Genomic DNA, 15,903 nt, shown 5'->3' with positions numbered 1-15,903 from the left:
AAAGTACCAGCTGATTGCCCAAACTGAATCAGCTCAACTGACATAAGAAAAAACAGTTCAACTGTTTGTCTAGCTGATAGGTGGTTCAGCAGGAGAACTTCAGAAGTCCGGCTAGCTGATAAAGAGCTCAACGGATGAAGAGACCAGCTGACAAGTTCTACCAAAAGAGTGAAATCAGTTCAACTGAAGAGTCAACTGATTTCACCAGCCCAACTGAAGATCAGTTCAGATGACCAGTTAGGAGCATCCGTTAGGAATCAATCAGTTGCAGATCTAGTCAAGCTTATCTTAGTGGATTCCAGCTACGCACAAGGATACAAAGCACCAGTACTATTGATAGTATAATAATGGACGTTGCAGCAAAGCTTAAATCCAAAATGTTCCAGAAGACTGTCGGAAAAGTCGAGACACAAGTTTCAAGGAACACATTCAAGCTGCTACGGGTTCAATTATTGAGTCTCATTGTACGATCATTTTTTTGCCTATAAATAGAAGATCAATGAAGACCAATAACAAGAGAGAACAAGAACAAGTGTGTGAAGAAACAGAGAGAAAGGGCACGCATATTGTTTATCTGCTTACTAGAAGCAATTTGCCCAGAGGGAACACTTCACCCTGTTATCAGCTTAGATTAGAAGCACAATTCTCTCAGTGTGTGAGAACACTTTCGGGTAGTGTTCATTGTTCAGTTCACACACACACAACCACCCAAAATACAATCTTGCACAAAGACAGTAAACTTGTGTTTGTAGTCTTTGACACACAGACGTAAAACAAGTGTTGGCGGGAAGGTGCTGCCTTCAGTCTAGTATAGGAGTCAGTCATGCAGTGGGTAAGTCCTAAGCTGGGTGGGTTTGTACAAGGTTTTGTGTAAATCAAAGTCTTCTAGTGTATCCTACCCGATGAGGTAGAAGGGGTGACGTAAGATCAGTTGAAGCCTCCGAACATCCATAAACATATACTGTGTCTTTTAACTGTTTAACTTTTTTTTTCAACTCATTTAATCAGCTAGAGCATCCGTCAGTTCAATTGTCACCATAACTGAACTTATATATGTTACAACTGATTCCCCTATTTTTAGTTATTCAGTTGCATAGTATATAAAATATATCAGTTTTTCTTAACGAAGGATTACTTCGAGTTTTTTTCGCTTGATTCCTAATCAAACTCGATTTAATTTATCGGTGTAAACATTCTTTGAACACGAACTATTGCATCTCTAGGAGAATATTTTGTTTGAAGCATCTCAAGGTGCCTAGCAAACGATCCTTCAATTGGTATCTGAGCTAGTTGTTCTAAGAAGAACATTTGAAAAACTAACTAAAATTATTTTACTTTAAAATAGTTATAAATGTTGTTTAAAAGTACTTTATATTATTTTAAAAATTATTTGAAAATGTTTATCTAACGCTCATTGCGAAGAGTAGAGAGGATTGGCTCTACAACTAACGTTGTAGCCACTTCTCTAGACTCTGAGCTTTGGGGTTTTAATCAGCCTGCAAGGTTTTGAGCCCTTTTTGTCAAGACGTTCAGCTAAACTGTTCAAGGGAAAAGATTTTAGTTGCATGTCTACCAGTTCAGCTGATCAACAGATGAAGCCCAACCATGCTGAGATGTTGAATGATTAGAGAACTTAATCATCAACAGTATACCGTCGCTTGATTGCCTTATCAGATCAAAATTGATGATCAATGCAGTTCAGAAGAAGTTGAGCCCAATTTTGAGTCAGCTCGACCAGTTAACCAGCAAAGAGACCAAGTTCAAGTCAAATCAACCGCTCTTCTGGCAAAAGACTCAAAATCGCTGCGGCATTCAAAGTTTTCAAGGTGACCATTTGTTAGTATAATCGGTTCTATTATGTGTAAATTAACTTATATGTGATGTTATTTAAAGTCTGCTATTGTAGTAGCAATTTCCCTTACAAATAATGATGTGAGTAAATGTATGATACAAGAGACGCTTATTTGATTAAATAAACATCTTGTTCATCCAGTTAAGTCTTCATTTAACTGAACTGTTATCTTAAGATTTGTTGCCTAAACTGCTTGAATGATAAAAGGCTGCTAAATTATTTTTGAAGAAGCGTAGATTATTTTATTTTCGAATAAAAGAGTTTTATTTCAGTTATTGAGGGGGAGTTTTCGTATCCCTCGAACTGAAAAAATTTTTTTTACTCAGTTTTTAAATCAGCTGTTGAGGGGAATTTTCTTTTAAAAGATCCCTCAAGCCGAAAAATGTTTTTAAACTAGTTGTTAATTCAGTTCTCGAAGAGGAGCTTTTTTTCCCTCGAACTGAAAGATTTCTTTTAATTTTTTTAAAAAAAAATATTTTTGACTCTCACTACAGAGGGAGAATCAGCTTTTTTTTAAATCTCTTTAATTGCTCAAGTTTTGTGATCATCAAAAAGGGGGAGATTGTTGGAACATTTCATGTTCGCAATCTTGATTTTGATGTTAACAAAACTTGTTTTTTTGTTTCAAATTACTTATTGTAGTGCGCAGGAATTTGGAACTGATCAGACTTCGAACTGATCAATTAATTAAGTCAAAACTGAAACTATCAAGATGCAACTGAAAGTACCAGCTGATTGCCCAAACTGAATCAGCTCAACTGACATATCAAAAAACAGTTCAACTGTTTGTCCAGCTGATAGGTGGTTCAGCAGGAGAACTTCAGAAGTCCGGCTAGCTGATAAAGAGCTCAACTGATGAAGAGACCAGCTGACAAGTTCTACCGAAAGAGTGAAATCAGTTCAACTGACGAGTCAACTGATTTCACCAGCCCAACTAAAGATCAGTTCAGATGACCAGTTAGGAGCATCCTTTAGGAATCAATCAGTTGCAGATCTAGTCAAGCTTATCTTAGTGGATTCCAGCTACGCACAAGGATACAAAGCACCAGTACTATTGATAGTATAATAATGGGCGTTGCAGCAAAGCTTAATTCCAAAATGTTCCAGAAGACTGTCGGAAAAGTCGAGACACAAGTTTCAAGGAATACGTTCAATTTGCAACGGGTAGAATTATTGAGTCTCACTGTACAATCAGTTTCTTTCCTATAAATAGAAGATCAATGAAGACCAATAACATGAGAGAACAAGAACAAGTGTGTGAAGAAACAGAGAGAAAGGGCACGCATATTGTTTATCTGCTTACTAGAATCAATTTGCCCAGAGAAAACAATTCACCCTGTTATCAGCTTAGATTATAAGCACAATTTCCTCAGTGTGTGAGAACACCTTCGGGTAGTGTTCATTGTTCAGTTCTCACATACACACACACCACCACCCAAAATATAGTATTGTACAAAGACATTAAACTTGTGTATGTAGTCTTTGACACACAGACGTAAAACAAGTGTGGGCTGGAAGGTGCTGCCTTCAGTCTAGTTTAGGAGTTCAGGTAGGCGGTGGGTAAGTCCTAAGTTGGGTGGGTTTGTACAAAGTGTTGTATTAATCAAAGTCTTCTAGTGTATCCTACCCAAGGAGGTAGAAGGGGAGACGTAGGAGCAGTTGAAGTCTCCGAACATTCATAAATATATTTCGTGTCTTTTAACTTTTTAACAATTGTTTTAAACTGATTTGATATGCTAGATCCGTAAGTTCAATTGTCACCATAATTGAACTGATATATTCAACAACTGATTCTCCTATTTTCAATTATTCAGTTGCACAGTATATAAAATATATCAATTTTTCTTAAAGAATGATTACTTCGAGTGTTTTCAGCTTGATTCATAATCAAACTCGATTTAATTCATCGGTATAAACATTCTCAGAACACGAGCTATTGTAGCTCTTGGAGAATATTTTATTTGAAGCACCTCAAGGTGCCCAGCAAACGATCTTTCACAACCCTTTTCGTACTACCCAAGTGTAAAATGACTGTTTTGCCCTTGACTTAAAATTTCTCGATTTTGATTTTTTCTTAATTTTTATTAACTTGAGCCTATCCCAAATAATTATTTAAGCCTAGATTTAATTTTTTAATATTTTTATTTAACATAGACTCGAGGATTTTGATTTAATTACTAATTTGTGACGCGTTTTAATCCCGAATTAATCTCAACTTTAATATTTTCTTCTCAAACTTTAAACATAGAATTTTCATACCTAAACTACCCTTGTGAGCCACGAACCACACCGCGTGAACCATAGTTCGAGCCACTATCATTGCCTAGGCTATAACCAAACCCTAGATCTTTCCTAGCGCACGTTTTCCCCAAACACCCGACCCACCCTCAAGCCATCATGGAGCAGAACATTACCAAACCCTCTTGGACCTTCCCGACCTAGCCTAGACCAGCTCACCACCCCATAGCCCTCAGCCAAGTCGCACGCACCGTTGCACGCAAGTTCCTTGATCGCGGCTCTTTTTTTTTCCTTTTATTCGAGCCATCAAGTACCAGCCACCTGACCCCAACTAGGACTCTACTAGACCCTACTAGACCAACCCTAGCCAGCCCCCTCCCGAGCCACGAGACGCCTCTACAGTACTCGACCACTTGCGTGCATGGGAAGAGTCCTAGCACTTGCGGACTCTTCCTTACGTGCTGCCCGTGGCTAGGACTCTTCCAAGCCCTTGAACAGAGCCTGGACAGGACCAAGACCAAGCCTGGTCGAGCCCTAGTGCAGCCTCTCTCATGGCCGAGCCCTTACCCGAAGAGAAGACCCATAAACCCTAGCTTTTTGGCCCCAACAATGCACGACCCTTCTTGTTATTGCCCAGCCTTCGGTCTATGTGGGTTAGCTTTTGGACGTTACAAAGTTAGTTCTCATAGAAGTATAAATAACATGACAATTAATTTTAGTCTTAGTTACTCAAAATTTCTTCACCAAAGTTCGTTTGTTGTAGGTTTTGAGGTAGGTGTTGTGGGACACTTTGGGCAACATCCGATTAGCTTCCTAGTACATGTAGTCTTGTCTCACCTTAAAACAATATGGTTTGATATGGCCAGGTTTTGAGACAATAATGATAAATAAAGTGTTGTTTCCTTTGTTTCGGATTCTGAGTGGAGACTTGCTTGTTTGGTGGGAAAACTTAAGCAATAGGAATGATTGTAGGTGTCCTTGATATGTTACTGTTTGCTCTTACAAATACAGTTGGTTTTGATGATTCTCTAACTTCAAAAAGACCGTTATTGAAACCTAAACCAGCCTTATCAACATTTCTCATCATCAGTATAGAGTCAAGCTTGGTTGTGCTTGTGCTAAACTTAGCAAGAGTTTGGAGTTGTTTCATGTTCGCCCTTGATCTTGCACAATTACAAATCCTTCTTACTTAAGATTATTCCACGTTTGGCTACAACACCCTTTAGCTTAGTATTTTCCTTTGACAAAGTTGTGCTCAATTTATTTATCATAATCCAATCAGCATACAACTCCTCATACAATTTCTTTACGCTTTCCAGGGTGATTTCTCCGTCATCAACTTCCATAATTTCAGTATCTTTTGAATTTCCAAGATTTGTAGCATGGAAACATACTGATTTTTGAGTGATGTTTCAGACAGGTGGTGCAACACCTAATGGATTGACTTGTAACTAGCATCTTTCTTCCAAAAGTGTAGTTAGGGAAATGTGACTTTCTTCTTGATTAGATTCTTGCTCTTCTTCACATTCTTCACCACTTAAAGAAACATCCAGTCCTTTGTTTTTGCGAAGCTTATTTGCACATCCATTCTTATAATGTCCAAAGCCATTGCACTCTCTACATTGCACGAAATCAAACCTTTTAGAATCATATTGAATCTCACCTTCATCCCTTTGCCAAAATTTGTTAAATTAGGTACCCGTCGAGCCAAGTGTTGGCCGAGTGTTCACCATAAAACTCTATGTATAAACAATCTTTATTTTAATTATATTTGAAATTATTGTTTTGGCATATCTTTATCTGTATACCCATGCTAGTTGCATAGATAAAGTCCTTGAATATACAAATAGTAGAAAGAATATGAGATGCTCATATGATGAGTATCATGAAACTCATATTTGGAATACTGCATATTCTAAACAGTTCCTAGTCGATTTAGCCGCCGATAAGAAGGATATAGGCCGCTCGAGTTTGAGACTAGTATCTACGATGTGAGTACTATGTTTCATTGGTAGGGGACATTGTGATGTCCGAGCATGCAGTTAGGTGCTCCTGGTAGAGTGCACTGAACAACCCTCCATTTAGGACTTTCCAAGTGGTTCTCACTTATCGAGTGGAAACGTCCTAGTTTATGGTTGTACACCATTAGTCCTTATGACCCGGGTCAACATTGAGACTCTATATGCTAGCGTTACACTTTGACTTGTTTACCGACTCTCATGGGGTCATCAGGTGGCAAGGTTGGGTGTTCTGTCGAAACATATAGAAGTCGATGCATTGTAGTAGGGGATTCACCGCTTACCTTCAGGTATGGATATCCTCTGTGTATGTAGTATGAAATCTCTTATCAGGGTGTTGGTGGTAATTATGAAAGGGGTTTCATAGATTACACCATCGATGCGACTACGATATGACACATAGTATCGATTCTTTGACAGCTCTCGATATACCAACAGTTGTCGAATCGGTCGAGATATATGAGATAAAGGTACCGTACTGTACACTAACCATAATAGAATGGTTCTTGCAGACACTATCATTTGATACCTAGGGAATCATGTAAGCGATGCTGCTAGGCGTTTAACATTATTGGTTGGGTACTATCAGACTTGAGTTCTGACGTTCTTATTATCAAGGAGTTGATAAGTAAGAATGAAGCAATTGGGGTATGCTCATATAATGACATGTTTAGTCCTGAATCACATGGAGATGTGAGCCCACGGCTAGTTGTATCAATGAACCATTGAGGGCCACAAAGTGCTAACTTTCTAGATCCCGTTGAGAAGTAAAAATAGTTCAATGTGTTGAACGGCTTATAAAGGAGTTTATAAGCTTAAAGAAAAGTAGAAGTACAACTTCTATGAGGAAAATGTAACTTTTAATTTGTGGAAGTGTTCCTAAATTAAAAGTTGGACAAATAAATAATGTATTTGAAAATTTTGATTTTCATAAACATTATTATGGACTAAATTAAATTAATTTAAGTGTTGAATTAATGAAACACTAGTGGCCTATTAGAGTCCAAATAATTAAATTAATTTGAGTGTTGAATTTTTTAAATAACATAGGGCCTTGTAGAGCCCAAGTAGAAATAATTATTCAACTAGTGGATTTGAGTAAAATCAAGTAAAGTTTAAATGGTCTCAAATGTGTTTGATACATTTAAATAAAAATCCATGGGCCTTGTAATTATCACAAGCCCAAGTAGAAAGCATGCAAGGGAGGTGAAGGGTTGGAGGTTACTTTTTCAATATCCAAAGCATGGCATGCTCATGCTCACTTCAAATTTTTGCACAACCAAGACAACTCATCCTTCTCTCCACACACTCAAGATGGCCGAAACTTACACTCAAAATATTCTCTCAATTTTGCTTCTTTAATTGTTGAAGATTGCATACACTTCTCAAAGAAAAAATGCCTTACATTTTCTAGTGCAAGTGTAAGGTGGATCTTCTTTGTTGGTGGTGGGCTTAATTTTTGAGCAAGGAGTGCTCATTGGAAGCTTGTAGATTTGTCTACCTGTGAAGATTTAAGTTTTTCATCATCTTAGTTTGAGCCATCATCAATCCATTGTGATTGATATGTATATTTTTCTAAAACACCGTACGTATGACATTTGTATGTTTTATTGTATTTGCTACACATTAGTATATTGAAAGTGCTCGGTTTTTGTATTAAAAATATTTTTGATACTTCCGTTGTGCAAGCGGGCACCTTAAACGATCCTCTTTCAAGTGGTATCATGAGCTAAGGTTACTATTTTGTGTAGCATATACTTGATATTATATTGAGGTCAATTTCTAACGCTGAGACAATGAAAACAACAAATCAAAGGTCGGTTTTTGGGGCGTTTTTGGGCTGCCGAGGGGCTGCCCGAAACGGGCAGCAAGGGCAGCCCCGAACAGCCCTTTCATCTTCAAAATAATAAAAAAAATTTGTAAGTTGGCCGGAATCCGGCGACGGCGATGACGACTAGGGTTTCCAAAAGTGTTTTGGATTTTCAAAATGTCATGGGCTTTGAAGTTGTTGGGCAATTAGATGGCTAACATATTTTGTGAAATTTAAATAGGCCAAAATGTTTTTGGTGAAAAATGATTTTTTGGGCCCTTAAGTTTAAATTTACAAAAGTTGTAAATATTTTCTCATGAAATAAATAATTGAAGTTGGACTTTAATTATTTTTAGTAAATGGTGATTTACAAGAAATTCGGTTATAAATAAATTAATTAGAAAGTAGACAAAGGTATTTGTATACTTTGTTAATTTAGTTTATAATCTTGGCGGTTAGTGATTGGATCAAAATATATAATATTGGATCAATTGATTATTGTGATAATTAATTGATGTGTATGATATGTGATATTATGCATGAAGAATGATCAAAAGCCCAAGCCCAATTTGCTAAGTGTATGCTAGGATATTTTGTGTTGAACAATTGTAATAATTATCAATTTATAAAGTGGGCTTGGTTTATGTCCCATTCCCACCCCATGAGATGTATCCCTATTTGCCATGGATATTTAATTGTAAATATTAGTATAGTGGAAGATCAAGATTGGAAGATGGTGGCCTTGATGATTATGAAGATCGAAGACATGTAAATATTGGAGGCTTATTTAATAGTTGCATTTGCATCCCATGCATTTCCCTTGGATTGGACCTAGGCCCGTGTTTAGCTCACATGGACCATTAGTGTTGGGGCGATTGATCATTCTTGTTTAGTTTACTGTTTATAATATATGCATGATATGTTATAAATAATGAGTATGTGCGTTATTATTATGATAATAACAAAGTTGCATGAATCCGGCAAACATACGATCAAACATGACGAGCTTTTAAATAAAATTAATGATGAGACCTTTCAAAATTAAAAACCCTCATTTTGAATAAGATTCAAAATTAATATCAAGCCCGAAAAAGAGAATTATAAAGGTGTTTATAATTTCCATTTCTTCCATCGACAATGGGTGCATGATGAACGCTACCCGTGTTCGGGGCTCGGCTCATATTATTGGTGGGGCCCTGGACAACGGAAAGTTGTGACATCCATTGAAATTGTGATGTGAAATACGTGCAACTCCCATGATTTCGGCTCATATTATTGAGGGAACTCAAGGCGACCGTCCATTAAGGTTCAACATCGATGGGTAAGGCTTGACACGTAAAGATGAACGACGTCATATTATTGGGTACTAATCAAACGTGAGACAAAATTTTACGTAGAGGGTTGCATGGAGATGCAATTGGAAACTACCTTTTAGGAATTATGATTGGCTGATATTATTCGGGATCATAATTTGCTAATTGGACTTTACGTACCTACTGAGGAAAGGAGTTTCCCGTTTTCACTAGAGGGTAGTGAAAGATGTCAAAATAATGGGATTAAATATTTATAAATTAAAAGTACATACTTTATATCTTACTAAATATTTTAAAATAGTCATTAACATTTATCTGTTTTACTTTTCATTACAAATTTGACAATGTCTTCGATTCGCAATTAGTTATCTGCTATACTTGACAAACATATTTTAACCGGACCTAATTACCTAAATTGGCTATGGAACCTAAAAATCGTCTTGAATTCGGAAAGGATAACATATACACTTACTGAGTCGTCCTCTATTGAGGCTTCGACCGACTACACTCTTGAGGAATTGCATACTTACAAGGAATGGTGAGACTATGACTTGAAAGCCAAGTATTATATGCAGGCTTCTATGAATGATGCGCTGCAGAGGCGGTTTGAGGATGAAAAGAGTGCTGCTGACATTCATTTGCATCTCAAAGAGCTCTTTGGTGAGCAAACACGGCCTCTTAGGCATGCTACCGTCAAGGAGCTAATCACTTTATGCATGCGAGATAGGGCTTTGGTCCATGAGCATGGCCTGAAGTTGATTGGACTCGTGGACAAGCTCGTTGGCATGGATATTACGTTGCCCTCGGATTTGACCACTGACGTGTTGCTTTTTTCGCTGCCTAGATCATTTGATCTTTTTTTGGTGAATTTCAACATGAACAAGCTGGAGCCTACCCTTGAGGAGTTGGTGAATATGCTTGTTACCTTTGAGTCTACCATCAAGAATGAGAAGTCAGTTCTTTATGTGGGTTCTTCATCTGGTGCGAAGACCGGTACACATGGGAAGGAAAAGAAGCGTTCTTTCCAACGTCTCAAGAAGAATGTGCCTTTAAAGAGGCAAGCTCCGAATCCCGTTGTGGCAGCCACACCAGTTAAGGCTGACAAGACTGTTGACATCTGTCATCACTGCAAGAAGCCTGGACATTGGAGGCATAACTGCAGAGAATATCTTGCCCAGAAAGGTTCTTAAAATGGTATGTTCTATATCGAAGTAAACATTTCAATTAACTCTATTTCTTGGGTATTAGATACCGGCTATGGCTCACATCTCGGTGATGAGTTGCAGGTGATGGGAAGAAGTAGAAGACTAAGGAAAGGTGAGACCTTCTTGAAGCTGGGCAATGGAGCAAGAGTTGCTGCCAAGGCTATTGGAGATGTTTACTTGCTTTTGAACACTGATTTTAAGTTAGTTTTAAAAGATGTTTTGTTTGTACCTGATTTCGGGAAAAACATTATTACCATTTCTATGCTTGATAAAGATGGATATTCTTGTTTATTTAGCAAAGGTGTTTGCAACATTTACAAAAATGAATGTTTAATTGGTACTGAAGAACTTGAAAATGATCTCTATAACTTAAAATTGAAAGATATTCCACTAAACAATGTCCAAGTGATAACAACAACAAACAAGATACTCTAAATTCGGCACAATTATGGCATGCTCGATTAGGACATATTTCCCTAAAAAGGATGAACAAGCTAGTGGGAGTGGGTATGTTTGATTTTTCTGATATTAATTCTCTCCCTACTTGTGAATCATGTCTAAAAGGAAAGATGACCAAAATTCCCTTTAGGGGCCATGTGGAGCGAGCCAAAGGGTTATTGGATTTGATCAATACCGATGTGTGCGGTCCGCTTAGCATCACCACTAAGCATGAATATGCCTACTTCATCACCTTTACCGATGACTTTTCGCGGTATGAGTATGTGTATTTGATGAAATACAAATCTTAAGCCTTTGAAAGGTTCAAAGAATTCAGAAGTGAAGTAGAGAAACAATTGGGACGAAGCATCAAGTCACTTCGATCGGATCGAGGTGGTGAGTACTTGAGCGCCGAGTTCCAAGAGTATCTTAGGCAGAATGGGATTCTCTCGCAGTGGACTCCTCCTACCACACCACAATTGAATGGTGTTTCAGAGCATCGTAACCGAACTTTGATGGACATGGTTCGGTCTATGATGGGGTTCATGGAGTTGCCACCATCCTTTTGGGGATATGCGCTTGAGACAGCAGCAATGTTGTTGAACAATGTCAATTCAAAGGCAATTGATAAGACGCCATATGAGATATGGATGGGTAAGCCTCCCAAATATTCTTATCTTAGAATATGGAGATACCCTGCTTATGTGAAGGAGGCAGTGAGAGGTAAATTGGATATTCGATTCATTTTATGTTATTTTGTGGGATATCCAACGAATTCAGTTGAATATTATTTCTATCATCCCCAAGAAACAAAGGTGTTTGTTTCTAGGAATGCAACCTTTTTGGAAAAGAAATTTCTATTGGATAGAAAAGGGGAGATGATAGAACTCGAAAAGGTTCGAGAGACACTCACAATTATAGAACCCACACCCGAAGAGTCAAGAGAGGAGATACAAGCTCCTAGAAGATCCGAGAGAGTCTCGAGACCACCTATGAGGTATGGTCTGCTTCTTGAAGTGGGCCATGATGAGCCTAACCATGGATCTGATCCAAGGACCTTCAAGGAAGCGTTATCTGATGCCGATTCATCCAAATGGCTTGAAGCTATGTTATCTGAGATGAATTCCATGCATTCGAACCAAGTGTGGAATCTTGTGGATCCATCTGAGGGAACTGTTCCCATAGGGTGTAATTGGATTTACAAGAGGAAACTTGGGGCGGATGGAAAGGTATAGACCTTCAAGGCGCGATTGGTGGCAAAAGGATATACTCAAAGACAAGGCGTTGACTTTGAGGAAACCTTTTCTCCAGTTGCAATGTTCAAGTCGATAAGGATATTGCTAGCCATAGCTGCATGGTATGGCTATGAGATATGGCAGATGGATGTCAAAACGACATTTCTTAATGGGGATATTAAGGAAGAGATTTACATGTCTCAACCTGAAAGGTTTACATTTATCGGAAGTTAGCATATGATATGCAAACTTCAGAGATCAATTTATGGTCTAAAGCAAGCATCTAGGAGTTGGAACCTCAGATTCGATAGTACAATCTAAGAGTTTGATTTTACTAAGAATCCTGAAGAACCCTGTGTCTATAAGAAGGTCAGAGGGAGTGCTGTGATATTCCTGGTGCTTATGTTGATGACATTCTACTCATTGGGAATGATGTAGGGATGTTGCAATCAACTAAAATATGGTTAGCGAGTAAGTTCTCGATGCAAGACTTGGGTGAAGCATCTTTTGTATTGGGAATACAGATCTACAGAGATAGATCAAGAAGATTTCTTGGTCGCACCCAGTCCACATACATTGATACCATCGTGAAGCAGTTCTTGATGGATGAGTCCAAGAGAGGACATCTACCAGTGTGTCATGGCGTGTCCCTATCCAAGTCTATGTCTCCCAAGACTGATGCAGAGATAGCGACGATGACAAGCATTCCTTATGCATCTACGATTGGTAGCATCATGTTTGGAATGATATCTACACGTCCTGACGTGGCTTTTGCACTAAGTGTAGTGAGGAGATATCAATCGAACCCTGGTCTTCTACACTGGAAAGCTGTGAAAGACATCCTCAAGTATTTGAGAAGGACCAATAAGGTGTTCTTGGTCTATGGGGGTGGAGAATTTAAATTGGAAGGCTATTCCGACTCTAGCTTCCAAAGCGATATCGATGACTCGAAGTCAACCTCTGGGTTTGTATTCATGCTCAATGGTGCTGCTGTCTCTTGGAAGAGTTCCAAGCAAGGCAGTACTGCGGATTCCACCACTGAGGTCGAATACATTGCTGCATCAGCTGCAGCAAAGGAGGCTCTTTGGATAAGGAATTTCGTCCAAGAGTTGGGCATCATTCCTAATGGAGTTGCACCTGTCCCGGTGTTTTGTGACAACACGGGAGCTATAGCTCAAGCAAAGGATCCAAGGTCTCATCAGAAATCCAAACACGTATTGAAAAATTACCACATCCTCCGAAAGATTATGGAAAGAGGAGAAGTGTCGATTGACAAAGTCGGCTCCACAGATAATGTTGCTGATCCACTAACTAAGCCTTTACCTTGACCATTATTCGAGAAGCATCGCGAATCAATGGGTTTGAAGCATATGGGTAGTTGGCTCTAGTGCAAGTGAGAGATTGTTAGAGTAGGTGCCCATCGAGCCAAGTTTTGGCCAAGTGTTCACAATGAAACTCTATGTATAAACAATCTTTATTTTGATTATATTTGAAATTATTGTTTTGGCACATCTTTATCTGTATATCCATGCTAGTTGCATAGATAAAGTCCTTGAATATACGAATAGTAGAAAGAATATGAGATACTCATATGATGAGTATCATGAAACGCATATTTGGAATACTGTATATTCTACACAGTTCTTAGTCAATTCAGCTGCCGATAAGAAGGATATAGGCTGCTCGAGTTTGAAGCTAGTATCTACGATGTGAGTACCATGTTTCATTGGTAGGGGACATTGTGATGTCCGAGCATGCAGATAGGTGCTCCTGGTAGAGTGTACTGAACAACCCTCCATTTAGGACTTTCCAAGTGGTTCTCACTTATCGAGTGTAAACGTCCTAGTTTATGGTTGTACACTATTAGTCCGTATGACCCGGGACAACATTGAGACTTTATATGCTAGCGTTGAACTTTGACTTGTTTATCGACTCTCATGGGGTCATCAGGTGGCAAGGTTGGGTGTTCTGTCGATGAATTGTAGTCAGAGATTCACCGCTTTCCTTCGGGTATATAGTATGAAATCTCTGATCAGAGTGTTGGTGGTAATTATGAGAGGGGTTTCATAGATTACACCATCGATGCGACTACGACATGACACATAGTATCGATTCTTTGACAGCTCTTGATATACCAATAGTTGTCGAATCGGTCGTGATATATGAGATGAAAGGACCGTACTGTACGCTAACCATAATAGAATGGTTCTTGCAGGCACTATCATTTGATACCTAGGAAATCATGTAAGCGATGCTGCTAGGCGTTTAACATGATTGGTTGGGTAATATCAGACTTGAATCCTGACGTTCTTATTATCAAGGAGTTGATAAGTAAGAATGAAGCAATTGGGGTATGCTCATATAAGGACATGTTTAGTCTCGAATCACATGGAGATGTGAACCCACGGCTAGTTGTATCAATGAACCATTGAGAGCCACACAAGTGCTAACTTTCTAGATCCCGTTGAGAAGTAAAAATAGTTCAATGTGTTGAACGGCTTATAAAGGAGTTTATAAGTGTAAAGAAAAATAGAGGTACGACTTCTATGCGGGGAATGTAACTTTTAATTTGTGGAAGTGTTCCTAAATAAAAAGTTGGCCAAATAAATAATGTATTTGAAAATTGTGATTTTCATAAACATTATTATGGACTAAATTAAATTAATTCAAGTGTTGAATTAATTAAATAACATTGAGCCTTGTAGAGCCCAAGTAGAAATAATTATTCAACTAGTGGGCTTGAGTAAAATCAAGTAAAGTTTAAATTGTCCCAAATGTGTTTGATACATTTAAATAAAAGTCCATGGGCCTTATAATTGTCATAAGCCCAAGTAGAAAGCATGCAAGGGAGGTGAAGGGTTGGAGGTTACTTTTTCAATATCCAAGGCATGACATGCTCATGCTCACTTCAACATTTTGCACAATCAAGACAACTCATCCTTCTATCCAAACACTCAAGATGGCCGAAACTTACACTCAAAATATTCTCCCAATTTTGCTTTTTCAATTGTTGAAGATTGCATACACTTCTCAAAGAAAAAATGCCTTATATTTTCTAGTGCAAGTGTAAGGTGAATCTTTCTTATTGGTGGTGGGCTTAATTTTTGAGCAAAGAGTGCTCATTTGAAGCTTGTAGATTTGGCTACCTTTGAAGAGCTAATTTTTTCATCATCTTAGTTGGAGCCATCATCAATCCATTGTGATTGATAGGTATATTTTTCTAAAACACCCTATGTATGGCATTTGTGTGTTTTATTGTATTTGCTACACATTAGTATATTGAGGTGCTCGGTTTTTGCATGAAAATTATTTTTGAAACTTCCGTTGCGCAAGCAGGCACCTTAAACGATCCCCTTTCAAAATTGTCCTTGGGCGGATGAGAACCTTTGAGTTTTTCAGGAGCAGTTGAATTGGAAACTTAGATTGTTGTCCCCAGCTTTTTTTGTCTCTAATCTTTTTCAAATAATCGTCAAACTTCTTTGTGATTAGAGAGAGAGATTCTTCACAAAGGTCCAACTCATTGAATTATTGTGACAATCAAAGAAGATTGTTGTAGGAATTGTTAGAAACTTGGAAAGCAAAATTAATAAGTTTGTATTTCTTTTGTAAGTTGTTCATCACGAAAGTACGATAAGAACTGATCAAGTTATCTAGTGTGAGCTGAGTTGTATCTTCTGCTTCATCAATTCACAGATCTTTGATATTGAAACGCTCTAGAAGTAATCGTAATACTTTACTGACCAATCTTTCATTGAAATTGGATCACCAAGAATGAATGCTTCATTGGCTATGTC

This window comes from Primulina huaijiensis, chromosome 3, assembly GCF_012295235.1.
Source record: "Primulina huaijiensis isolate GDHJ02 chromosome 3, ASM1229523v2, whole genome shotgun sequence".
In the NCBI taxonomy this organism is placed as follows: domain Eukaryota; kingdom Viridiplantae; phylum Streptophyta; class Magnoliopsida; order Lamiales; family Gesneriaceae; genus Primulina; species Primulina huaijiensis.
The sequence above is the reverse complement of the archived record's forward strand: the minus strand, read 5'-3'. Positions refer to the sequence as shown.